Raw genomic sequence first — 27,774 nt, 5'->3', positions numbered from 1 at the left:
TGTGTACATTACCATTTTTTTTCTTTTCATACACATGCTGTATAATATTTTGATGATTACTGTCATTTAGTGAACAGATTATGAAAATTCAGTTCCCCAGGGCTCCTGTTTAATTAATTAGGCAAATTAGTCTTTGAATTTTTGTTGTTGATGTTGTTTCCAGTGTGTGATTATCATGTAGCTCCAAGCTGCTTTTACCTCGCTCTCCCCCCCCCCCCCCCCCCCCCACGGAAAAAAAAATACAGTCAGAGCTCAGCTTTTCAATTTGCAGCTGACAGGTTAGGGTTAAGATATGATTCCAGGTAACAGAAGCCAATGAGAGTACACCCAGTTGATGTTTGTGACATCATCTTCGAGTCAGAGTACATAGAGCAGCTGAGGTAGCTTTTAGTTCTAGTACCAGTGGCATTATGATGAATGTTTACATCTCTTCATTGAGAACCAATTATCTCTCTTTTGTGTGAGGCCCAAGGATCACTCACGCGGCCCGGCTGCACACAGCGCGGCTGGATCTAGCTGAGCGAATTGTTTTCCCTGCCTCTGGTAAGAGCCTCTTCTGATTTCCCTTCTCTTTCCAAATAAAGGTGATGTGCCTAACGTAGGAAACTATAGAGGAAACTGCTTTCAGAGTCCAACAGGATTAGCCGCGAGGGAGATTAGAAGTAGAAAGATGTTTAAAACATGTAGGGAAAGGAAGAGCGGGGTTTGGCAGGGTAAAATTTCAAAAGGGGGCATGCTAATAATGTACACCTGAAAAAGTCTCATTTGCAGTAAAAAATAATTGGCAATGAAATCTCGGCTTTTCTTCTGAAATAGGAAAATAATTGGCATGACCAGACCATTATATTGAATGAAACTTACAACATATCCTTCATCTTTCCACATTTTGCCTTAAAGAGGGGGAAGAAAGAGAGAGAGAGAGAGACAGAGAGAGAGAGAGAGAGACAGAGAGACAGAGAGAGAGACAGAGAGACAGAGAGACAGAGACAGAGACACAGAGACAGAGACACACAGAGAGACACACAGAGAGACACAGAGAGAGACAGAGGAACAGAGAGAGACAGAGGGACAGATAGAGACAGAGGGACAGAGACAGAGAGAGAATATTGTAAAATTCAGCTAGAAATGCATGAGTTGAACTTCGTTAATTGTGACTGTTTTGTCAAAGTTGTTTCTGTGTTAGCAAAAGAAATCCAATCTAGTGAGTAAAAGGTTTTCAGTTCTTAAATAAAGTTAAGAATACTTTAAAAAATTTCTTTTTGCTCCTAGTTCCCTTTTGAGGATAAAGGAAAAGTATAGTCAATGGCTTCAGGGTACAAAGGTGAGGCAGAAAGTAGAATATACTGTTGTATTTATTGTATCTACTGTGCTGATTAAATGTGTTTCAAAACATGTTCTGTAACTCTGTGCAGGATAGTTAAAGGTTTCTGTCAAGTGCTTCATCATAGTGCTCTGGTTCTTTTACTGTGATGACTCTCCCAGTTCTGCTACAAAACAAGTATATTACATCTGCTTCACTGCTGCTTTGGATGGGGAGGATTAATACTGACAGTGATACTGAAAAATCAGATACAATAAAGGTTCTTAATTGACTTAGAGGGCTCTGATGAAGCCTCCAGTAGCAAGTGTTACTAGTCAAGTACTTTCTGTGATCAGACATAATGAAGAGAAGGATATTCATGTGAAAACTGGCAGCGGTGACTTGTGGGAGAGAGCAACATGGACCAGTCTTAAATGTTTACTATTTAATTGAAGAGTCCTCAGTTATTTTGATGCTTTTGAATTAAAAATTAAACTTTTGAATGATGATCTACATGAAATGCTTTTTGTGTGTTCCCGTTATTATTTAGATTCATTTTGACTGAGTCCGGCGAGGTAACATGTTGTTGCATTTATCCAAACTGGCATTTTTGATAATTAGAAGTCTGGGATTGGAGGTGTCTGAGTTGCACTTAGAGGCAGCAGGGGGCTTCTCAGTGATTTGACAATTTTATGGCTTTCACGAGCCCAGTCTTGTCTCTTGGTTCTGAATATCAGGAGTGTTTGATGTGTTCCTTTCAGCCAATTCAAGTCCGAACAAAAATGTGTTTATGGCAAGTGTCAGATATGTGCTAATGGGATTTTAGGATTTATGCATGCCTTATTTGCCAAAATGAGAGTAACTATTATAGAGCTTCAAAACCTTTTGAATGCCCACAAAAGTTGTTAAGATTTTTGCAAGTAACTTTTAATACCTAGCAAGTGAATCAAGACATCTAAAAGTGAGGACCCACAAGTTTTGACTAAGTCAACTGTTTGAAATATTGTGAGGCATCTTTACAGTGACACACATAAATGTGTGTGTGTACACACATATACATATATAGTATGCTTGTGCATGTATATTTGTGTGCATTGTGTCTATTTGTGTATGTCTGTATGTTTATACTATAGTGTCTATTTGCATAAACATATGTATGTGTGTATTCATATGTATGCATATATGTATGTAGGCAAATAATTCTTTGTATAGGAGGGGAGAATAAATTGTCTTTGGTCTCAAAGATAATTAGGACTTGATCCTGCTATACAAATCATCAGTACTGACATTATTTTTCCTCTAATGTTATCCTTGACAAAAGAGGGAGATAGGATGTGAATATTTTGCAAAATTAATTAATTCCCTAATAATCCTCTTCAGATCTTTAGGTCAACAGTGAAAACATTGTCTGCAATTCAGAACAAAAAAAGGTGCTTTTATGTTTTTAGTAAATGTATTTTTTTTCATAACCTCTCTAACGACATACATTATGTTGGCATTGAAAAGGATAATGATAATTATAGTAATAACATTTAGTAATACTAGTAGTGATATTTAAATAGACTTTCAAGTTTGCTAATAACTTTACATATAAATGTAAATTTGTTCAATAATAGGCTATATATTCTCACCTTACACATATAATCTGATGTGCCTAGAAAATATGTTCCTTAAGCATTATTATTTTTATTATTTAATTTAGAATCACAGAAATTTAAAGCTAGAAAAAACTTTAAATTTCATGCAATTTAACACCTAATCCCAACCTCTCCATTTTATTGAGGCCCTGGGAGGGGCAGTGATTTGAAAAGGTCACAATATTAGATAGTAGCTTAACCTAAACATAAATTTCCTTCTACTGATTCTCAGTAAACTCTTTCCATTAGACTTCACTGCCAGTGAATTATGAGCACAATTCCTTGCACATAGTAGTTACTCAGTTATATTTGTTGAATTGAGATCACGACTCTAGACACTTGCTCTGATGGTCAAGAGCTTCCCTACTGTCTGATCACTAAACCAGGATTCAAGCAGTTCCTGTCAGGAGAAGAAAGAACCTTTGATAACTAATTTAAAATAGCAACAACAATAACAAAATCCCCAAAATTCAAATGGACTTTACACAAATACCTATGCTCATCTATAAAGTCCCAAAATTTCACTCCTCCATCTATGGGTTGGTTTCTCCCTTGGCATTCATTCATTCATTTATTCATTAATTTATTTTTACTATCAAGGTTTTGCTTGCTATTTTTTTTTTTTTTTTGCTTTGAGAGGGTCTTGGTATGAAGTGAATTACACAGCATCACATAGCTAGTAAGTGTCTGAGAGCATATTTGAACTCAGGTCTTCCTCACTTCAGGGCTGGTGCTCTATCTACTTCAACTCTTATCTGCTCTTTGATTGTTATTTTAACCAGACTTGTGTCACTGAAAATGTTGAACAGAAAGAAATATTATGTAATCTATCCCAGATGTTACTTCTACCACAACCCAGACTTGATAATTGACAAGGAAAGAGTACCTCAAGGTTAATATATCAATTCCATATTCATTTTAATGTAGTTTTTATATTTTATGAGTTTCTTCATATGTACATATACTGGGTCTGCCAAGAAGAGTAGATAGCAAACTTTCTGAAAGTGGGTACCATTATACCTGTTTGTTTGCAAGTGTCTAGAGGTCATAGAACACTGCTTCCCCTTTGGATGATATTACATCTAAAGAGTTATACCTCGCAAGCCACATTTCATTGCAATCACACTATTAGTTTAACTTATTCTGCAAATAACTTTGTTAGGTACTGTTTTAAATTTTTTAATCAACAGAAAGCTTTAGTGTTTTTATTTATGTATGTATTTATTTTTACTTGCCTTTGAGAGGCAAGACTATGGTCATATGATTTCAAAATATCCTGAATACCTATGCATCCTTAAAAAAGAAAAAAAATATTTAAAAAAAAGCAATAGTTCCTGCTCTTTCCTCTAGCAATAACCTGTAGCTCCCTTACCTTTAAAAAATGCACAGAAAATTATCTACTCTCCTTGACTCAACTACCTCTCTATTCATTCACTTATTTTTAATTTTTTAAATCAATTAACAAAAATCACATTTCAATATAAAACTCAGAGTAGAGATTAGAATGCTGAGTGTGAAGTCAGGAATACCGGAGTTTGCTCTTTGTGGAATAGATATAGATATATGGATATAGATATACATAGTAGTGCTATAACGAGGTCAAAGAATATGGAGAATTTTGTGAACTGTAGTTTAATTGACTGAACTTTGGGGGTCTATAGTTCCAAATTTTCTTCTAAACTGTTTGGATTTACAACTCCATCAGTATGCTATATTGTGCCTCTTCTACCCCAGTCACCCCCAAACCTTCCCTTTTAGAGGTATGTACATATGATGATTTTTCCTAATGTGAATAACAGGGAAACTTGGTGTTCTTTAATTTCCTTTCCACTTTTCAACTGCAATCTCTCTTCTAGCTGTATCATTTGACTGAAATTGCTTTAATGAAATTTGTCAATAATATCTCAGTTGTTGAATCCGTTGGCCTTTTCTCGGTCCTTATCTTCTTGACCTCCTCCCCTCTGACCCTTTTTTGTCTCTGTGTCTATCTTTCTTTATCTATACCTATCATTTTTCTATATCTTCTTTCTTTGGAGGTGCAGTACTACAATTGATTGTTTTATAGATATTCCAAACTATATATACTCAACAATAAACTGTTACCATTCATTAGTAAATATTTATTAAATGTTTACTATGTGTTGAAGTATTGTACTAAGTGATATCATGATTTTTAAAAATGTGAAATCATTCCTGCCTTAAATATACAATATGTACACTTCAATGGGTAAATAAACTGTACTTAAAAATGAATATAGTTTGAACACTGGAGAGCTCAGGAAAGGCTTCAATGAAGGAGACAACACTTCCACTGAGTCTTGAAGGAATCCAGAAAGTCCAAAAGGAATAGGTGAGTAGGTTATGCATTTCAGGCACAGGAGATAATAAGAGAACATGCATGGAGATGGGAGATGGAGCACCAGGTGTATAAAGCAGTCAATAGGGACAATATGATGGGACCACAAAGTACAGGGAGGGGAGATAACTTTAAATAGAATAGAATGGTCTTAAGGGGTCAGGTAGTAAGAAGTTTCCATTTGATCCTAGAGGTAATAAAGAGACACTGGAGTTTTGGGAAGTAGAGGTAGGAGTGGGGGAATATTTAAGGTGCCCAGTTCAGTAAAATTCCTTTGGTAGCCATGAGTTAGAAGGAAAAGAGTCTTCAGGCAGAAAAAAAAAACCAAAGAGGGGTGACTAGGTGGTGCAGTAAATAGAGCACCGGCCCTGGAGTCAGGAGGACCTGAGTTCAAATATGACCCCAGAAACTTAAGACTTACTAGCTGTGTGATCTTGGGCAAGTCACTTAACCCCAATTGCCCTGCCAATTCTCCCTCCAAAAAGACAAAAAATAAGTAGAAATAGAGGAGAGAGAGAGAGAGAGAGAGAGAGAGAGAGAGAGAGAGAGAGAGAGAGAGAGAGAGAGAGAGAGAGAGAGAGAGAGAGAGAGAGAGAGATGCAACTAGACATATGAGAGGTAACGAAGGACTCAACTAGGGTAGTGGTTATACAAATAGAAAGAAATGCACATAAGTGAGATGTGGAAATTGACATGACAAAAATTGCCTGTAAATTAAATGAAAATGACACCAATATGGCACATGTTTGTCTTTCTACAATTTAATTTTTCGGGGGAGGAGGTGGGAAATTGTCTGGGACACTGAAAGAATGTGACTTTGACCCTACACAGACAGTATGTCAGAAGTGGTTCATGAATTTCTCAAAGTCTATCTACTACGGTACAAAGTTAAGAGACATGCTCTTCATTTCTAAGGATTTTTCATTTTTTATCTAAAGATCTTAAAAAAGGCAATTCTGATAGATTCCTCTCCCCTTTCCATCAAAGGAATGTTAAGAATATAATACCCATAAATGAACTTAAATTATCTTATCTCTTATAATTTATTTAAAATGCTGCCTTGTCATCTACTTGTTGTGGTAAAATAGAGTGACTAATATTGTTTCTATTTTGCAAATAAGGCTCAGATAAGGAGTGATTTGACCAGTTAGTAATTGTCCAGGATGAAACCTATTGACTCCCATGTCCAATATATTTTTTCTATTATACTGTATTATCTATTAGTGTCACAGAAACTTTGAAATTCATGGAATAAAATTCAAAACATTGTGAAATTATCTCAATACAAAGCAGAAATAATCATCAAACCAAATTTTGGCCATTCATCAAACACTGAGACCTTGATTTACTGATTATTACTATTTTTTTTTTGAGAGGGGAAGGTAGGGCAATTGGGTTTAGTGACTTGCCCAAGGTCACATGGCTAATTTTGTGTTAAGTGTCAGGTGGGATTTGAACTCAGGTCCTTCCGACTCCAGGGCCAGTGCTCTATTTACTGTGCCACCTAGCCACCCGTACTGATTATTTTAGATAAAGTTTTAGATAATATTAAGGATAGAAAGTGTAGAAACTAGAGGAAACAGATAATTTTAAAATCATTAAATAGGAATAACTGACTCCAGAAGCTATAGGAACTGAGTAAAAAGATGAAAAGTTCAGTTCAGTATTTGAATTGCTATTCTGTACCCAAACATTCTGAGTTTTTGACAGTTGAACCTGAAGATGATATTTACTATAGACAGAATTCATATTTACTATAGAAAGAATTCAAAATATAGTTGTTTCACTGAATAAATGTGTTTCCAACTCTGCCTTGCTCAGTGAAAATCAATCAATCTGTACACAGAAGCTATCTGGTTTAAGATGAACTGTTTCTGATGTTATCTTTTAATTAGCCATGGAAGTTTCCAGTGTCACAATATAAATCTTGAAATAATTAGTAGTTCCTTCTCCTTATACTAAATTTTCAGCAAATATATTTTGTTGATAATACTGGAAGAGGAGGAACCCTGGCCTTGCATTTGTCACCTTTAAATGATATATTCCCAAAATGAGGGAAATAAATATTTCCAAAATCTGTGCAATTTGTCTCACCAAATAAGTCCAGTGTTCTTAGGAAACAACATTAGCTTTAATATCCTCTACGTCTCAGAGATTAACAAATCATAAAGTTTGCTGTATCCTTTCAGGTTTGGTGACAAATGAGACTGTCAACACTGGATTTGTAGTGGTGGATAAAAATCTGCTCTAATGTTGTGGTGTTATTCAGTTGTTTAAGTCATGTCCAACACTTTGTGACCCCATTTGAGGTTTTCTTGCCATAGATACTGGAGTGGTTTGCCATTTTATCCTCCTGCTCATTTTACAGATAAGGAAACTGAGGCAAACAGAATTAAGTGGACTTGCCCAAGTTACGCAGTTAGCAAGTGTCTGAAGCTGTATTTAAACTCAGGATTTCCTGACCCCCAGCTCAAGACTCTATCTATTAATGATACCAATCATTGCTTTTTTTCCCCCAAGATGACCAATATTGATATTAGGCATTGGAGGCTGAATTTTTAACTCATTTTCCTTAACACAATAATTAAAAAAAATATGTTTTGATGTACTGGATTCAGATGAAGATCCAAATTCATTTTAATACTCCGTTCTCAAATAATGTATTTGTTTTTTTAAACTAATATTTGTGATATTCAAAGGCAAGCTTTCTGATATCAAAGGTAAGGAAATAAGATATGAAAGTAGATTTGGTCTATTTTTATCTAGATTAGCCCTTATAGATGGCCCAAATAATATTCTTAAATTCTCTCACTTATGTAACTTTGTGTAAGTTACTTCACTTTCCTCACTGGAAAAATCATGTAAATTGATGATCAGTTGTAGTAACCAAAGATATAGTTTCAGGGTCTTGGTCTTAAATGCCCTGCTGTCTTCTCAACAGCACATTATTGGGCCCTACCCTGACAATAAAAAGGCAAACTTAATTGGTGGATACTTAATGAGAAGGCAGGCTAAGAGCTCTTAACTCCCCTCTAATGGTAATGTAATTTGAATTTGAAGATCCCTTTGTATTGGCAAAGGAAACAGGTACTTAGCACTTAGTAATTAATCAAGCCTCTATTAAAGAAACAGAAGGTATGAATCCCTGTTGCTGACATAACAGGAAGGGGTTGGCTGAAACAGGAAGCTAATGCTATCCGTATATAAGGAAATACCCTAGCTGGGAAAGTCATGTCTCCTTGGAGCAAGCTTCATGGAGGCAGAAGCTGCTGCTGCTGTGGAGGCTGAAGAGGATCTGAGGAGGCTGAAGAGGAAAGCCCCCACCCCCCCAGGCTGGAGAGATTGCTTTTTGTTTGGAGAACCTGGTTGAAGTGATTTTGATTCTGGGAACCAGTTGAAACTTCTGCAGAGTCTGAGGGCCAGCCAGAGTTGCTGAGGATTTCTAAACGCCAGCCAGAGCTGCTTAAGACTGAGGAAGCATGACTGCGATGCTGGTACTTTTTATTAACCTGTTTGTCACATTGTTAAGCCTTGTTTTTCCAGGAACAGAGACTGTAAAGTATTTGAGATGGACTGGACATTGTGATCTCTAATGTGGAGCAGGAACTGCACAGAGAGCTGGACAAGGACCCGAGAACTATCTGTCTTTGAACCCAAGTGACAGTTTGTTGAATCCAGGTAGTATCTGGGAATATGGAAGGAGATCCAGGGAATCTGAGAGACTACCTGAGTCAAGCTGAAAGAAGACTTTACTTAGATACTGTGTACTGACTGAGAAATTTTAATTTACTAGTGACCTAGGGGTGGAGGGTCTGTGTATTTTCTGATGATAGAATAGTGATTGATGACTGAATAACTGACTGATTGAGTTAACTTACTGTGGCCCATGAGTAGAGAACTTTGAATTACTAAATGATTGTTCTTTGATCAAAACTTTCCACTGTGGTGGAAAATATGTGGCCATTTTATGTAATAAATTGCTGTGAAAGCTGTATTTTGATTATCTGTGATAAGTTGTAACATTGTGAATGCTGTACCTACTTCACTCAATATCAGTTCATGTAAGGTAACTTGCCAAAACATTCTGTGAATGTTTTGCTCTGATTGGTTATGGAATAAATAGAGTATTCACTATACTGTGTAATCAGAACCTTGATAGTTGTTCACAGCAGCCAACCTTTGGAAAGCTGCTTGTGCCTGGCTTTACATCCTCCCAATTACTCATCCTTGGTTTGGACCAAGTGGGATGAGGGGATAGTTGAGAAATGATCTTTGTGATTTTTTTTTCTTTTTGGAAGGGGGAAAGCAGGGCAGTTGGGGTTAAGTGACTTGCCCAAGGTCACACGGCTAGTAAGCGTTAAGAATCTGAGGTCAGATTTGAAATCAGGTCCTCCTGACTCCAGGGCTGGTGCTTTATTTCACTGTGCCACCTGGCCACCCCTTGGTGATGAGTTTTGAGCCCCATTTATCAATCTGGACAGCCCAATCAGATTCTCTCTGATTCTATTTCTGATGAACCAGGTTGCCAATACTCTTATGAAGTTAATAAAAACAAAATCTTCCCCTCGTCCCCCTCATTGATCTAACTCAAACTAGGCCATATTTATAGAGGAAACGGAACTCAGGTTCCCAATTGTGGGGGAACTAATGCAACCTAGCTCAGGAGCAGAGGCCTTGAGAAGATACTTCATGGTATGACATTCTTTAGGTGAATTTGTTCTGGGAAGGGTCTTAGGGTCTTCTCCTTAAGCTAGTTTTAAGAGATAAACTTTTAGCAGAGATTATTACAAAATAACATTAATAATCAAATGGCAGGATTAAAGTAAATTATCCTTGTTATCAAATATGCAGACAAAGGCTGCATGTAGCCCACAATATTCCCCTGTATGGTCTAGCCCAGATTAAAATGTAATTGGGAAGTATTTTTTTTTAAATACATAAAAAAAATATAAGAAAACAGGTTATGTTATGTTTAAAAGCTAAAATCATAATTTTTTCTTTGGATTCAGTTTTATGATTATAAAAATTAACAATTCATTACTATTTATTAATTCTTGTTAGCTTTGATTAGTATTGTGATAGTTTATCTTTTTATATACTTAATTGTATTTTTCCCAATTATTATCATTTTTACAATTATATTTGTAAGATTTTGACTTGTATTTTTTTCCCTCCCACATTTCCTTCCCCATCCCAAGATAGGAAGCAATCTGATATAGATTATTCTTGTATAATCATGTTAAACATATTTCCACATCACTCATATTGTGAAAGAAGAATCGGAACATGAGGGAAAGAAAAAAAATGTGAAAATACTATTTTTCAATCTGCATTTAGACTTCATAGTTCTTTCTCTGGATGTTCATAGCATTTTCCATCATGAATCTTTTGGAATTTTCTTGGATCATTCTATTGCTGAGAAGACCTAAGTTGATCATAGTTGAACATCACTTAATGTTGCTGTTACTGTCTACTTCTGATCCCACCTAATTCACTCAGTATCAGTTCATGTAAGTATTTCCTTTTTTTTTTTCTGAGTTGCTCCTACTCATCATTTCTCATAGAACAACAGTGCTCCATTACATTCACATACCAAAACTTGTTCAGGCATTCCCCATTTGATATGCATTCCTTCAGTTTCTAATTTTTTGCCGCCACAAAAAGAGCTGCTATAAATATATATATATATATTTTACATTTGGGTCCTTTTACCTTTTATTATTTCTTTGGGATATAGAGATAGTTAATGTTACAAAAAAATCTACTTTCATATATGAAATTATTGTTGCTAATTTTGGAGGAGGCAGGGAGATGTGATAGGTGGGAATATGAGATAAGGAGGAGGTATATGGTATAATTTGATAGGAGGAAAGAAGCTCAGGGACATATGGTGAGGAGGGAAATGATAGAAAGGAGGCCTTTGTAATGGAATTCAGAGAGAAATGTGTGGTACATAGAAAGCAAAGGTCAAAACCTCAAATATTGCACATGAGTAAAACAGCAATACACCCCTAGAAGTCTCAAAATTCACAGCCAGGCTTCTACCTTTGCATATCTCAATCTGTTTTTGGTGAAAAAAATGCAGATAAATACTTAAGATAAAAAGCATTGTGATATTTTTAATATTTGAAAGGTTATTAGTAAAAATGATAAATGTCTGTATTTCTTTAGCTGTTATTGTGATACTATAAATGATATATTTTCATTTGACTAAACAGCTAATTCTTAGTCATGCTTTTGCTTCTCTGCAGTATTTAAGCTTTTTGAAGATGAGACACACTTCTCTATTAAGATGAAGTTTCATTCACGTGGGCAAAGTACCATGTTAGTAGCAAACAATCTATCCAGGAACATAAGCAGATGAGAGGTTACTTTTTGTTTTTGTTTGAGAATGTAAGAGAAGCCAAAAATATGTGGGCGATGTGCCTCCTTTTCACCAATTACTGCTCTCCTCCCATAATCTGTCTCTCTTGAGCTGGGGAATCATGTTTTAAAATTTGCTCCCTTTTAGTAGCTTAGTAGGGGAATGGTTCAAGTCAACTCTGAAGGTAAATACAGACTTCAAGGTTCCTTTGAACACAGTTCATGCAATTGGTCTATGGTTCTGAGCCATGCACCACTGAAATTTGTTCTGTGTTCAATAGTACACAGGAAATTATATTTTGTTGCTTCTAGATTCAATGATTCTCTACTATATGTAACAGATGTTAAGAGAGAAAAGACTTTAGTGTATCTTATGCAAGGAAAGAATTATAAATGTATTTGTAAATAGAAATATAAAAGTATAAATTATAACTATAATATTAAACTCTAAAGTACTTTTAAACTTTGTTATTTTGTAGAAAATACATAAATCATGTCACATTCTAAGAGCAATAAGAAATAACCCATAGAAGGACAGAATTTTTCATATAAGATGGGAGCTAGATAATTTATTTTCTAAAGTTGAAAAAGAAAGATATTACATGTAATTTGTAGACACTGTAACAATGTATCCCATAAAATATAATTTAAAACACCACTATGAAACCTATAATTCTGTGTTTTTTTAATACTTAAGTAAAATAAGAGAAAATGAATCGAGTAATTCCAAATCTGTACTTCAAAAACAAAAAAAAAATACAAAAACATCATGAAGACATTGAGCATACAATCAAAGCTGGTTGTTTATATTATTTTAGAACTCAAAGTTAAGTATTCAAAGTGTTTTTGTTGTTATTTACTCCATTTCAAGATTTCTGACTCTGTTTCCCTATTTGGAGTTTTCTTGGCCAAGATTTTGTTTTGCCATTTCCTTTTCAAGTTCATTTTACAGATAAAGGAAATTAAGTGAAAAGTATTAAGTGACTTTCCCAGGATAAAACAGGTAGTGATTGAAGTCTAATTTGAACTCATGTCTTCCTAACTCCAGTATTTTATCCATTAGGCCACCTAGCTTTGAAACTTGTGAAATGTGAAATAAATTTGTGAAAGTGAGAAATTTATAAAAATTATGTGACAAAAGTGTCTGAAATTCTTTATCCTGGAAAAAGTTAAAACTTTTAAAAATATTTCATTATTATGAAATATTGTGGCTGGAAGAGTCGATGAAATTGACACATCAGTGGGATAAAAAAAATGGAAAATTGCCTGACTTTTTCAATTACAGTCAATGAAAGTATGGCTATTAGTGGGGTGGCACATGTGGCCATATTTATTGGTATGTGGTACAAAAATCTTTCAGAGAGTGAAGAATTGCTTGATATTCTCTCTTAACACTATAAGACTATAATATAATAACACTGTAACAGATGAAAATATATAGGCTTTAAATTATATTAAAAATATGGTTGAACTACAAATTTGTAGTTAAATTATTGATATAAAAAGAAGAAATTGGTCCTCATAGTAAGGGTCATTGTGTTCACTGCATTGTACAACAGGAAGTGTTTTGCTCAAAGTAGTTTAAATGGAACATGTGCTGAAATTCGCTGAAAAAACAGTGAATTGTGTGTGTTCTTGAGGATTGAATCAATGTTCTTTTTCTTCATTACTCTTGGAAATCCAAGGTGAGCAAGAAATGTTACTTTATTATACAGAAGTCCACTGGCTTTCCTTTCCTGAAGTTTTGAAGTAATTTTGGTCACTTTGCCATGAAATCAAAGTGTTTTTTAGAAATTATAAGAGAATTGGTAGAAGAGTTTAATATTAAGAACTGGTTTCAGGATTTAACTTTCATTACAAATATTACAAGTCATTTAAGTGAGTTGAATTTATAATCTTAGTGTCAGTTTATAACATTTATATAAGACTGCACTACAGCTTTTAAGATAAAACTTAGTCTGGGAAAGTTTACTAAAATTGTGATTTGACTCATTTTGCTACATGTAAAAATTATCAAGAGTCATTTTGTTCTTGTAATTTCAGCAAGTAAGCCTCAAATATTCAGAAATAACTCTTTGAATTTGAAAGGCAATTTGAAGGATTCAAAATGTGTGAAAACAATTTCTTACTGTTCAGGGCTCCATTTTCTTTTGATCTTGAGAGAATGAAAAGTAACTTTTAAATAGACTTTTTGAAATTCAGTATAACAGAGCTGAAAGAAACAAATAAAGAAGTTAGTTTTCCAGATTTTTACTCTTACTTGCCAAGATATTTTATTAAAAGGGTCATATTTGCTGCAAGAATGTTAGCAATGTTTGATTGTCCATACCTATGTGGGAAGTTACTTTTTGCTCCTGATGGTTACTAAAACTTCACATTGGGCAAGTCAACAAATAAGCATTTGTTATCCTTATTGAAAATTTGGTTATCACAAAAGCTTATAACCAATATACAAACTGATTTCTGGTAAAATATATAAAGTTTTTTAGCAAATATTAATTTTGAATATTTCTGTAGTAATTCAATATTAAAATAAATTGTATATTTATTTTTATCTATTACTAGTTCCTACCTGATTGGTATTCATTTATGTGAGAAATAGATATTTAAATTTATTGTCACATAAATATTGAAAACAAATTGTCAAATTTATCACAATTCATCACCAAATTCATCATTTTATTTTATATATCATTTTATCTAGTTTCTTTTTTTAATGTGTTGATATATCAAAAATGTGTACATATATACACATAGAGACATATAAACATATATGTGTATATATATGTGTGTGTACATATATATATATATATGTATATATATATGTGGTTATATAAGTCAATATGCAACCACAAGTATCTTTATGTACAATTTAGTGGCTCCTGTTTCTATATGAGTTTGACATCACTAGATTAGGTGGTCTTTTGGGTTTCTAATTTTATATGATTTGGGGATTTATAACATGCCAAAAACAATCAGAAACCCTAATATCTTTTTTTTTAAAGCAATTGGGGTTAAGTAACTTGCTCAAGGTTACACTGCCAGTTATTTCTGGGTGTGGTGCTAAGTATCTGAGCCTGGATTTGATCCCAGGTCATCCCAACTCTGGGGCCGGTGCTCTTACTCACTGAACCACCTGGCCACCCCAGAAACTCTAATATCTTAAGAACTTTCTCCAATGCTTTGCCTATAGATAGATGTTGGGTGGCAAATAAATGGTTCCAATGGAATTAACAGGTGTTGAGGTTCACAATCCACTCAAGTTTGCGTGATAAAATAAATGTGTAGAAAATCTAGTTTATCAATTACCTTTTCCATGCCTAAGTTTGTTCTAAATATGTTCATCATGTTTACAATATATTTGTTGGGTTAATCTCATTGTCTCATAAGGTTTCACCAATTCTCTACCTAATCACTCTCCTCTGCCTCTCTATTTGATTATTGGGCCATGAACTCCAAAGCTCCGTTTAAGGAGAGAACCCACTTAGAATATCTCATTTTTCATGGGCTACAATACTTTAGGAGTTCTCTGACTAACTTCTCAAACATTCAGCCATGTTGAGTACCTTCTCTCATTTCCCAGTCCCCAGTTTCCTTTTTTGGTTTGTCTTTCCCTGTTAAAGTGTTATCAACTTGAGGGCAGGGACTATTTTTATTCTTTTGTTTGTTTGTTTTCTGTTTAAATATTTGTAGTCCTAGAACTTAGCATAGTGCCTAGCATGTGATATGTGCTTAATAAATATTCATTGTCTAACTATTCTTGGAAAGCAGGCTAGAAAGAAGAGAGACTGAAGGTAAGAGAACTCATTAGCAAGCAATTGCAAAATTCCAGGTACATAAAAATAACAATGAAGACAACAAGAACAGCAGGAGCATTTTTCTAGCAGTTTAAGATTTGCAAAATCCTTTGAATATGTTATCTCATTTGATCTTGGCAACACTTAAAGCAAAGTAATGTGACTTGCTCAGGATTAAAGGTTAGGTAAATGAGACAGAATTCTCAGAATTCAAACTCATTCTTCTTGACTTCTACTTCATTGCTCTGTTCAGCCTGTTGAGCAGCCTGTCCTAGGATGGTGACAATAAGAAAACAGAGGAAAGGACAGCGTCTGGAGATTTCATGGTGATGCTTTTGACAGGAATTGTTGAGAGTCTGGCTGTAACAAAATAACCAACATTCATATAGAGCTTTACAAATGTTATGTCATTTGTGATATAGGGGCTATTATTCCCTTTATTACAGATGAGGAAACTGAGTCTGAAATATTACATTACTTGCCTGGGATCTTTCTGACTCCAAATCCATCACTCCTTACACTGTGCCAAGGTGATTCAATCTGAGGGATATGAAGAATTATAAAGGTAAATGAGGAAAAAGGGAGTATGATGTTTGATTTGAAAGAAAATTATATTTTGAACCAGAACATGTGGCTTCAAATTCTGAATGGGCCACATATTTGCTATTTATCCCAAACTGAAAAAGTTACTGAAAGTTTCTGGGTCCTTATTCCTTCATTTGTAAAATGAGGAAGTTGGATTTGATGCTTTCAGGTTCTTTCCAGGTCTTAATCTGTGATTATCATGATGCAGGAAGGCCAGCAGGCAATATAGTCTAAAGTTTATGAAGCTTAATGGAGTCAAGTAAGAAATAAAGTCAGAGTGACTAGCAAACCCTCATCCTGGATTAAGTGTCTGTCTTTACTCTGGTATTGTATTTCCATTTATGCAAGTAAAGAAGGGCTTATAGAACCATATTTAAAGGAAAAAAGTAGAAGCGACAAAAATGAACAAAAAACCTAAATATTTCAGTAGGTACTATACACTAAAGCTAGGCTTTATTATATCCTATAATGATACCAAACATTTTACAGCATCAATAGCCTTCTTCTTAGACTTATCCATATTTGTTTCAACCATACCACCATCTAAATAGATGGAATGGTCAGTTGGAACAATTTGCCAGAGTTTATTACTCCACTGACAAAAATGTAAATGTGAGTTTTTGTCTGGTTTTAATAATGGCCTTTGGGCAGGCACTTATGTGAAATGGAGAAGGGCATGATATAGAACTAGGAAAATAAGGGTTGTAGTTCAGATGGTATGGTCATGTGCCACTCTCTGTGACCCCATTTGGGGTTTTCTTGGCAAAGATGCTGGAATGGTTTGCCATTCTCTTTTCCTGCTCATTTTATAGATGAGAAGCTGAGGCAATCAGGGCACAGATAGTGTATCTCTAAGGCAGAATGTGAACTGTCATATGAGTCTTCCTGATTCCAGACTTGACACTCAATCTACTGTTCCAGCTAGCTTCCCAGAAATGAAGGACCAATCAGAAATAAATGGTTTTTAAGTGAATGTTTTATGCAGAGCAATGGGGAAGGTTCCAAAGTTTAGACAAGGTACAGTCCCAGACCCCAAGGAATTTACAGAACCTAAAATCTATTTCATGCCAAAAATATGTGGTGTTAATAAAGCAAAGAACAGAACACAAATAGTGGAAATCAACTGCTAAGATCAGCAGAAAAATTCAGAAGGAACAAAGAATGTTTTCTAATTTAACTAGGTTGATGAATAGCTTTAGAGAAAAATTTTGGAGACTACATATCAAGGAATCCAGAAAGAGAATGATAGTGAGAATTGGAGCAATGTTCTAATAATATAGATGTGAATGAGAGAAAAGAGATGATTGGAATATCAGAAAGAGTCTGAAAGGTGGGAGAACTGGATTGTTCTTCATTCGAACACTGACTAGCTATGTGTGTTTGTTAACTGCATTGAGCCTCAGTTTTTTAATCAGTGACATGGACATTGGAGTACATACACTAGTGGAGTTGTTAAGAAGGTCAAGTGAAATACACTTTGTACAGTGTTGTTATTTTGAGATCTATATAAATTGAAAAATTGATGTTAGGATGGGAGGAAAAACAAAAAATTCAACTGGATTTGTTCATATACAAATACCATCATCATTTATGTGCAAATATGTGTGAAGAATTAGCCTAACATTTTTTTTTCTTTCTTGGAGGGGGAAATGCAGGGTAATTGGGATTAAGTGACTTGCCCAAAATCATACAGCTAGTAAGTGTTAAATGTCTGAGGCTGGATTTGAACTCAGGTCCTCCTGACTCCAGGGCCAGTGTGCCACTTAGCCACTTAGCTGTGCCCCTAACCTAACTTTTAATAAAGTAATTACTCATTATTTTAAATAAGTGATAGATATTGTGAAAATAACAGATTGTTGCCTTCCTCATACCTCCTAATTGTCATTTCTTATTGTCTTTTCTCAATTCTTATCCTTCTTGAAATCTTGGTATCATTAGACACTATTGACTAACTTCTTCTCTTGGATACTCTACCTTTTGTGTTACTATTATCTCTCTTGGTTCTTCCTATTTGATTCTTCCTTCACAATTTCATTTTTTTGACTGTTCATCCATATCATGCCCTCTAACTGTAGGTATTCCCTAAAACTCTATTGTGGGCCCTGTTCTCTTTTCTCTATATACATGTTCTCTCTGTGACATCATCAGATTCCATGTGATTAGTTATCCTTACCCTGATGACTCCCAGAAGTGTTTCTAGACTTACATGTAGTCCTGCCCCTTTAAGAAGAACATTCTGAACATGATTTAATACTTATATAGTGGTTCATGGTTATTATGAATAGTGCTTAATATATATATTTACTTAATACAATGATCCATTTAGAGACTAATGATAAGGTATTTTTTTAATTTTTAAAGTCTTCTTTCTGTCTTCTCTCTTGCCATAAATCTATGATTAGCTATGTTTGGGTTTTTGTTCATATGTTTGCCTCTGTCAATGGCTAGATATAATGCGAAACAAACATAACTTCCCAAGGTTCAAAATACAAGCATAGCTGCTCTCCATTTTATTCAGTGACAAATTGAGAACAGAGAAAATTAAAATATAGCATAATTCAAAATACAGCATTCACCAAGTGTAATTCAATAATTCCCAAGTACTACTCCACCCCTGGACATTATAATTCATTTAGTCAATCCCAAAGACCCTCTTCTAAGTACTACTCCACCCCTAGGCAGTACATTCATTTAGTCAGTCACAAAGCACAAAAAAAGTCAAAAGTTGGATCACAACTGAATAGGCCATCTACTCCAGAGTTTCAATAAGCTTAAGCACAGCATTTAATACCCAAAGACAGGTCTTTTCTTCAACTTGACCCCAGGCAAGTTCTCAGCAATCTTTGTTCCTGGGGAGACAAAGCTTAGCTAGGCCACAAGATACATCACCAGTGTCCTCATTAATTCATTCTCTCTCTGCAGAAGAGTCCTAGGATCCCTGAAAACATTAGCAAAAGCATCTTCCAGGATTTCTGTAAATATACAACAAGAAAATCCTTCTTCAGGGCTTCTGAATCAACAGCAAGGTTCCAGGACTTCTGCAACAACAGCATTGGCCTTCACTGGTGGGTACAATTCACTCTCTTTCTGCAGAACATTCTCAGGAACTCTGAACCAACAGCAAGGTTCTAGAACCTCTGCAACAACAGGTTTGTCCTTCACCAGTGGACAAAACTGGCAAAACAATGTCAAAACAGACAGAAAAAGTACCAGCATAACAGCCATTTCTCCTCAGTCCTTGGCAGCTCTGGGTGGCAGCTCTCAAAAGTCCTGGGCAGTTCAAAATGGCCCTCAGCAATCCTCTCTATTTCTGCCTCCATGATGCTGCTTCCAAAAAAATTCTTCTGCCTCTCTCTCTGCTTGTGTCTCTCTAAATTCACTTCACCAGCTCCTTCCAGTTCAGCTGTCTCTTTTCATGTCAACAAGTCCATCCCATGTGTGGGATTCACAAGCTCTGGGTTTTAACACAATCAATCCAAAAACCAAGCCAATACAGGGCAATCTTTAAATTCCATTACTATTACACTAGATTAATTTTGTAATTTGCCATTTGGAATTACATTATCTGGGAAAATAGATGACAAAACTTGTTCAAAGTAGGTCTAAATACTAGGAAATAGATTTAGAACAAAGGCCGCATTGATAAATTGCATACTTGACTTTTTAGCACCTGGGACTTTGAGATATTTCTTCATTGCTTAAAGTCCTCCTCATGTTTTTTCTTGGTTCTTCAGTAGTTGAAATTACCAGATAATGGAATTTCTGTAGGTAGTACTACAGAATGGACTCTCCCAGTCCTGAACGTAATAGATATATACCTGTAGAATCCTTGGCTTCTCAGGTGTGAATAAAATTTCTGATTTGTCATGAATGGGAGCAAAGAAAATTTTTAAAAAAGGACATGTGAGAAGGCCTCAGTTCTATTTCTGTGTCTTTTCCTCATTTCTTTGCAATGCAAGTACTCTTCCTGTACAATATATTCTCAGTTTAAAATAGAATGAATAACATTTTAAAAAATTGAGCTTCCTCATAAAGGCTCTAAGGATTAATGAGATTTTTTTTAATAGAGGTTCCTCTGTTTCTTTGGGAAGGGCTATGATATGAAAAATTCAATAGGAAATGATATTATTAAAGACAAATGTAAGAGAGACTCTTTTGAAATATTGTCAGTTATCAGTCAAGAAATAAGAAAATGTTTACAACCACTTTACTCTCATAATATTTTTTTTTATGTACCCTAGTTAAAAGAGTACTGACTCTGTGTCAAATGACATTGGTTTGAATCCTTCCTCCCTTGTTTACTACCTTTATTACCTTGGGTAACTCACTTAAATATCTGGGGTTCTTACTTTCCTCATCTGTAAAAAGAATCTAGATGACCTCTGAGTTCCCTCCCTGCACTAAATCTATGACTTTATGTCCCATAGAATTCCTGTGTAATTTTGGCACATTGACCAAGGTAGACATATCCCTTTTCTAAAAGCTTCCATGGGAACAAATTTCTATGCCATCAAAGTCAGAATTATTTAGACATCTAAAAAGTGATGGCTTTGGAGCAATTACCTTGCAGTTATTCCACTGAGATTGAATCCAAGTTTGTCATATCCTCTGACTGCTCTTTTGGACTTGGGCCTATTTAAATAATGCAATCTCATGGAACATGCCCTCAAGAAAGAAGACAAGAAAGCAAGCTGAATACTGCTGCATGAAAACAAAGTTAAAAGACAGTGTGTTGAAAAGATTTTAAGACTTTAAAAATCACAAAAGCAGTAAAATTCAAGGTTAAAGGTGAAACGTGGGGCTTTAGGCATATTTTTGTAGAACTGAATACTATGGTTCTCAAAGAACTTTAAATACATACATAGACACATGTTTACATATGTCGTATACATATAGTTGTGTAGGTATGTGTGTATACATACATATATGTATATGTGTTGAAAACCCATCAATCTGTCAGTCACTGTCTACCAGGCACTGTTCAAAGCACATGAAATACAAAGAAATTGAAGAAAAAGTCCCTGCCCTCAAGGTGTTTATGTTACATGTGAAGAGTAAGGGTTTATATTTATAATGTGAATTCCATGCAATTTTTTAAAGTAATATTTTAATTTTTTTCCCCAAACATTGTTGTCATCTCTTTGACTGGTAGAATGAGCAGATATGCATATATACATATATATGCACGCACACATGCATATACATACTTACACACATATATACATAGAAACAAAAACACATGGATCTGGTATTGATTACTCTCACCACATGATTTGCAGAGAGGATACCAGATTTAGAGTTACAGAAACTTTTGTTCACTTTCTAATGCATACTTGCTCACTTTGTGACTTAACCACCCAAGGTCTTAATTTTTTGTAATTTTTTTTTTTAATTAGAAGGGTGGACTCAATCTTTAAGGTCCCTTCCATTCTTAAGCAGTGATATGTGTATTCTCTTCCAACCATATATTTCCTACCTAATATATTTTCCAACATTTTGTTTTTGCTTGTGTGTGCATAAATCATTGTTGCTGACCTGCTAAAATTTCCTTAAGCTCAACAATGCCTGTAGAGAGGAAGGTGTAAAAGGAATATGACATGATGTATCTTCAAGTATTAAAAGAACTTTTGCATAGAATGAAAGTAATGCTGATTCTGTCTGACCTTAAAGGGCAGAAAGAGGATTAATTCTAGTTCAATAGGGCATATGTAGGCTTAAGGTAAAGACAATTTTCCAAACAGTCAGATCACCAGAAGTGCAATGGGTGTCCTAAGAAGTTCATATTTATTCTCATTGGAGGTCTTTAGGCAAAGGATAGATGATTACTTTCTAGGAAGGCTTTAGAGGGCATTCTTCTGTTACAAGTTCAACTGAATGACTATTGGAGTCCCTGCCAGGGGACCCATATAACTAGCAGGTATAATTTTATTTTATCCAAAACACCTTGGCATATAGATTTTATTATTTTGTCCCTTTTAGAGATGAAGTAGACAGAAATTAAGTGACTTACCCAAGGTCACACACCTAATAAGTACCTGAGGGTGGATTTGAATTTGGGTTTTCCTGACTCCAAGTCCAGCATTCTATTGACTTCCATACCTAGCTGTTTGATTGCCCTTTGAATAATTTGAAATTTTGAATCTTTGAAGATTGTTTCTCAGTAGCCCTAAACTTAGGGCATCACTAGGAGAATATTGGTGTTTAAAAGATGGGATTTTATGTCATGGGATAATTGAAATTCATAAAAAAATTTACAATTTTAATTTTACTCATCACCCTCAGAATATTGACCTCCCTAAGTTATTGTGTATTTATATTTAATGTATTTTATTACTCGTGTTTACACAGCATATCATGTATGTGTGTGGTGTGTGTGTGTGTGTGTGTGTGTGTGCATAATATATTCCCTCACCTCCCCCACTCTAACAGAAAGTAAGTTTCCTGAGGACAGGAAATTTAATTTTGCTTTTCCTTTTTTTTTTCTCTTTTCCCATTTTCCTTTTTCCCTTTTCTTTTCTTTCCCTCCCTTAATCCTTCCCTTCCTTCCTCTTTTCTTTCTTTCCTTCCTCCCTCCCTCTCTTTCTCCCTCTCTCTCGTCCTTCCACCCTCCCTCCCTTCCTTCCATCCTTCTTCCCTCCCTCCCTTCCTTCCTCCCTCCCTTCCTTTCTTCCTCCCTCCTTCCCTCCCTTCCTCCCTCCCTTCCTCCCTCCCTTCCTCCCTTTGTTCATTCATTCGTTCCTTCCTTCCTTCCTCCCTTCCTTCCTTCCTTCCTTCCTTCCTTCCTTCCTTCCTTCCTTCCTTCCTTCCTTCCTTCCTTTCTTCCTCACCCCCTTTCTTTCTCTCTTCCTTTTTTCCTTAGTTCCTTTTCCCCTTTCTTTCTTACTTTGATTTTTTTCTTAAATTCCGCAATGACTAACATAATGCTGTGTGTGATCCTTAATAGGCACAATGATATTGATGGATTAGTTATTGTAGAGAAACTGAAAAAATAGGAAATTTAAGTGATTTTCCAAAGATCAGACACCTAGTTAATGATAGAACTCAGTCCTGCTCTCCTCTACTTCTGCCAGCCTTTAAACAGGACATATTACCTGTCTAAAACATTTTCCTTCTGTTAACAAGTGAAAATATCCCTTCCTTATGGTCATAAAGAATTTAGTTTTATTATTATACAGCACAAAATATTGACCACTTACAATTCAGAAATTTCTGTCTCTGTAAAATATCAATCTTTTCTAGATTTAGAAATATATTAAAATAAATCCTTTAGAATTGCCACTGGCAAATATGCCAATTTTGTAGAACTCAGGTGAATTGGAACTCTATACTCAGTGAATTATTTCAAAATGACACTATCTAATGAATACTCCTCAATGTATAGTGTAATGTGTCTTTCATGTTTTGGTAAACTGAAAGACTGTCATGGAAAAACATTAGGTCATAGAGTATTCTAAATAAGAAAGTCATCAAAAATGAGTAAAAATGGGTCTAGGAAACCCTGAAGACAACTAAATTGCTCCAATCACTGCTCATTTTTTGCAAACAGCTTAAGTATCATCTGTGTGCACCCGGTTCTCTCAATGCTTGACTACACATTGGATAAGCAGCAGTGTTTACTGGCTGACATCTTTGCCAGCTCTCACTTTGAGGATTCACAGTTTCCTAAATGCAATGCCTGGCAGGAGCAGCAAAGGCATTAATCGCCTTAGATACTGACCCTTCTATCTTCTTCTCCCACCCATTATCTTATTCCCTCACTTAGGTTTTTAGACAAAAAGGGAAACTACCAAATTGCCATTATGCTACCATCATTACCCCTGATAGGCATTGATTTTGGTGAGACGTGATGGTGGAAAATGACGTAAGTCTTAATAAACAATTCTGTGAGATTTCTGTGATTCTACCCCTACACAGCACTTATTTAAAGCATAATTATGCCCTTGAAATGCCAAATTGTTCAGAATGCAGAGGAAGAAGACAAAAGATTTTTTGACAAAAACTTTTATTATTTTTTAAATTTGGTATTTAAAAATGGTATTGTTGCCTTTCATACTTAAGTGGTGGTTGACGTTGCTGTCATCTCTAACAGTGCAGATATTTCTGAAATGGTGATTATTAACTCTGAAGTAATTTCCTCATTGCACTCTTGATGGCATATTCTGAGGAGTAGTCTATGATTTGTAGAGTATATAAAAATTTGATTGAATTTGGGAATTATTTGATAAGCTAATAAGTAGTTACTGTGTGCTAGACACTGAGCTAGGAATGGGGGATGGGAAAAGAAAAAGAAAGAAAGAACTTTCAGGGAACTTAAATTCTACTCAAGGAGTTGGGGCAGGGTGTAGAGAACTGATAACATATACTCATAACTAACCTATGATAGTCTACATATATCTAGAATTTTAGTTACAAGCTATTCAACATGCATCAATTCATTACACAAAAGTGTAAGGTAGATAACTGACATTTCCATATTTCAGATAAACAAAGCATTTTTCTCACAATAACCTTGTTTCATTGACCTTTTTATTCTCATTTATAAGAATCAGGTATTGTTTGTCCTTTTTTTTCAAAGAAGTTTGATGACATCATGAGGTGATGTCTTAACTTGCACATGAATTGGATTTAAGAATGGCAGAATTGAACAAAGTCAACAGCTTCACTCTCTCTTCCAGAGTCACTTGACCTTGATGTCTTTGATGCCTGGCCAGGCTATACTTCAGCTGCCTTCATGGCCATTGGAACAAATTGTTCTCATTGTCCTATTCTGCCAGGAGATGTCTTTATTGCTTTATTGAAGCTCAGGAAAATTATTGATACTTAAGTCTCACAATGAATTCAGGAAAATATAGATAAATGATGATGAAGATAGATGGATGGATTATGTTCATAATGGACTAATGATTGTGATATTGCTTTTTGTGTTCAAGAATCCTTTAATGGGAAAGACAACATACATCCAAAGAAGCATAGAATGTTGAGGATAAAATATGTACAGAAGGATATGCTATTGATGTTGCCGAGGGAAGGATCAAGAAAAGAATTCTCCAAATCTTCACCATTTCTGAAATTTTTTCTGCTTGACTAATGGAGTATGTGTGGTACATCCAGCTCCTTAAAAGACAATGGAATTTAAATGAAGCACAGCTCCAGCAATCAATGGCAAAACATTTATTAAGCCCCGAATTTGTAGGGGAAAAGAACAAGCATTTATTGAACAAATCCTCAGGGCAAGACACTGTGCTGAATGCTTTACATATTCTCCTCATATAAAAATTAATAAAAATTATTCTTATTTGATTCCCAACAACCCTGTGATATAGGTTCTATGATTATATCCAGTTTACCAAGGAGTAAACTGAGGCAGACAGAAGTTAAGTTGACGATTCCAAAGACACACAGCTAGTAAGTGTCAGACCACCCAGGTCCAGCACTCTACCTTCTGTACCTCCTACTTGCTTCCAAGATGTCAGACATCTTGCTTGGGGCTCATGAAATAGAAATTTAAAATAATGAATAGACAAATATATGTATTTGCCTGATAGAATTTAAGCTTCTTGAGGGCAAGGGGCTAATTCATTTGCAAACATATATGTACTTGTGTATGAATGTTTGCATGCATAGCACAGTGCCTGGCTCATAGTGGATGTTTAATAAATGTCAATGATTGATTGACTGATAGAATTATGGTTAGGCACATATGCATAGTTTTGTGACATTTTAATTCTTTTTACCATATATATTCTTACATGCTTTTTTGACCTTATTCAATATATTAGTCCCATTCAAGCTCTCATCTAGTCAAATTCTACTTTTAAATATGCATCACACATGATTCTCATTCTCCCACCTCCGTACCTTTGTGTAAGCATGCCTGAAAAGCTCTCCCTCCTCAGTTCCATCTCTTTGAATCCCCAGTTTCTTCAAAGCTCAGCTAATGGATTTCATTTTACATGAATCTTTTGCTTACCATTTTCCCATAATGTAAAAAATAACACACCTAACTTGACATATACAGGAGAAACGCAGAGTAGGTAAAAACTAATTTTGGAGGGAAGGACAGTTGAAGATCTGGGGAATAGGAGAGGCTTCCAGTAGAACACAATATTTGAAGAGAGTTATTTATAGGTAGGCAATGACTATAACAAAATAGTCATGTTCACCTCCCTCAGAAAATAAATCTCATCTGAGACATAAAACAAGGAAGTGCATGCTCACCAAAGTCATTCACTTCTCTGATGAAGAGAATCTCCTGCAGACTTCCAGTTGAAGAGGGGATTCTTTGTGAATTTTGAAGTCCTTCCTTCTGGCCCTGTTTGTAGAAACATTTTATTTTATCAAGCACCAAGACATTCTAGAACCTTCTGGAAAATGTGGGTAATATAAATGAACATAGAACAAATACAAGTGATTTAAAAGGTAGTTAAGGGTAAAAGACATTCATATGGAGAAGATAGAACCAGGAATGAAATGATTCATGAAGAAATAAATACAAAATATAAATAAATAAAAATAAAATAATATCTCAGATATATGAACCATTCCAACTAGAGAAATTATGAAAGACTGTGTTGTATGCATTGATTGAACTGATCCTGAAATATGCACATAACCTTGTCTTCTATTTGGCAACTGTAAGCACTCCCCTGGTTCTCCTCAGTCTCGTTGTTATAAAACTATGTAGTATTTTTTTCTGAGATACTCACACATCCTTCAATACTGTTATCTGTCTATGCTGTCATTTCCCAGAAATCCCTTACCATGATGCATTGTTGTGAAGGAGATTCCTTGTCAAGTCCAGTTTGGACTGAATGTTCACTAGATTCCCTTCTGAATCAGAGATTCTTTGATTATCCACATTGTCACAAATGATTAGTTCGTGGCATGATTCTAGGAACTTTACCTTAAAACAGTGACTTCTTAGATTTCCTTGTATATCAATAGATTTGACAGTTTAGGTAACGGAATCCAGTAAATACTCACAGTTCTGTATTTTCAGTAAAATAGCGTCTTGAAGGTCCAAAGGGCATTTAAAAAAGAGATATTTTCCTTGAACATTCTGTTTTTCAGGAACAGTTGGTAATAACATACTGGGTAATAGACTTTAATTCAAAAAGATCTTAACAATCTAAATAATTGGGATGAATGTTATAAAATGAAACCAAATAGTGATAAATGTTAAGTTTTGTCCTTGGGCAAACAAAATCAAACCTATAAATATGAGACAACAGAGGCATTGTTAATAAGAAAAGGGTATCTAGGGTTTTAATAGATTGCAACTTCAATAAATCATCAGGGTGATATGGCAGTCAAAATATCTTTGTTGAGTTTGGGGTACATTAAGAAGGGCAGGACACCAAGGAACAAAAAAGTGACAATGCCAATATATTCTGCCATTGTCAGACTTCATGTGGAGTGTTGAGTCCAGTTCTGGGCACTACTCTTTAACAAGGATATTGGTAAGAGTGTACTGAGAAGGATGACAGGATGTTGAGATGATAAGGAAAGTGAAAACTGATTGAACAAAAAGGATATATTTTACCTGAAGAAAAGAAGCCTCAGGAGGACCATGATAGATAGCTATGTTCAAATTTTTAAAGATCTGTAATGAGAAGCAAGAAGTTCATTTGTTCTGTTTGGGCCTAGGGGATTGAACTAAGCACAATGTGTAGCTGGTGCAAAGAAGGCTATAGATAGATAGATAGATAGATAGATAGATAGATAGATAGATAGATA

At 35.1% G+C, this 27,774-nt stretch overlaps 1 protein-coding gene across 10 annotated transcripts in view; it reads left to right on the top strand.

Annotated features, from left to right (window-relative positions):
• The first annotated feature begins 302 nt into the window (after positions 1-302).
• Positions 303-27,774, top strand: part of MGAT4C (MGAT4 family member C) — a 355,403-nt gene continuing 327,931 nt past the window's right edge. For 2 of the 10 annotated variants that reach the window (XM_069095113.1, XM_069095106.1), the window contains exons 1-4: positions 303-543; positions 8,837-10,803; positions 15,900-16,018; positions 18,961-19,103. The gene's annotated coding sequence lies outside the window, so the exon portion shown is untranslated. Of the gene's footprint in view, positions 544-5,195; positions 5,288-8,836; positions 10,804-15,899; positions 16,019-18,960; positions 19,104-27,774 lie in introns of all 10 variants that reach the window. The other 8 variants (XM_069095112.1, XM_069095105.1, XM_069095109.1 and 5 more) reach the window with 7 other exon arrangements.

Source organism: Petaurus breviceps, unplaced genomic scaffold (genome assembly GCF_028583685.1).
Source record: "Petaurus breviceps papuanus isolate PSGF00001 unplaced genomic scaffold, PetGlider_PUasm1.0 225, whole genome shotgun sequence".
In the NCBI taxonomy this organism is placed as follows: Eukaryota; Metazoa; Chordata; class Mammalia; order Diprotodontia; family Petauridae; genus Petaurus; species Petaurus breviceps.
Note: the sequence above shows the minus strand (reverse complement) of the source record. Positions and strands in the feature narration are given on the sequence as shown.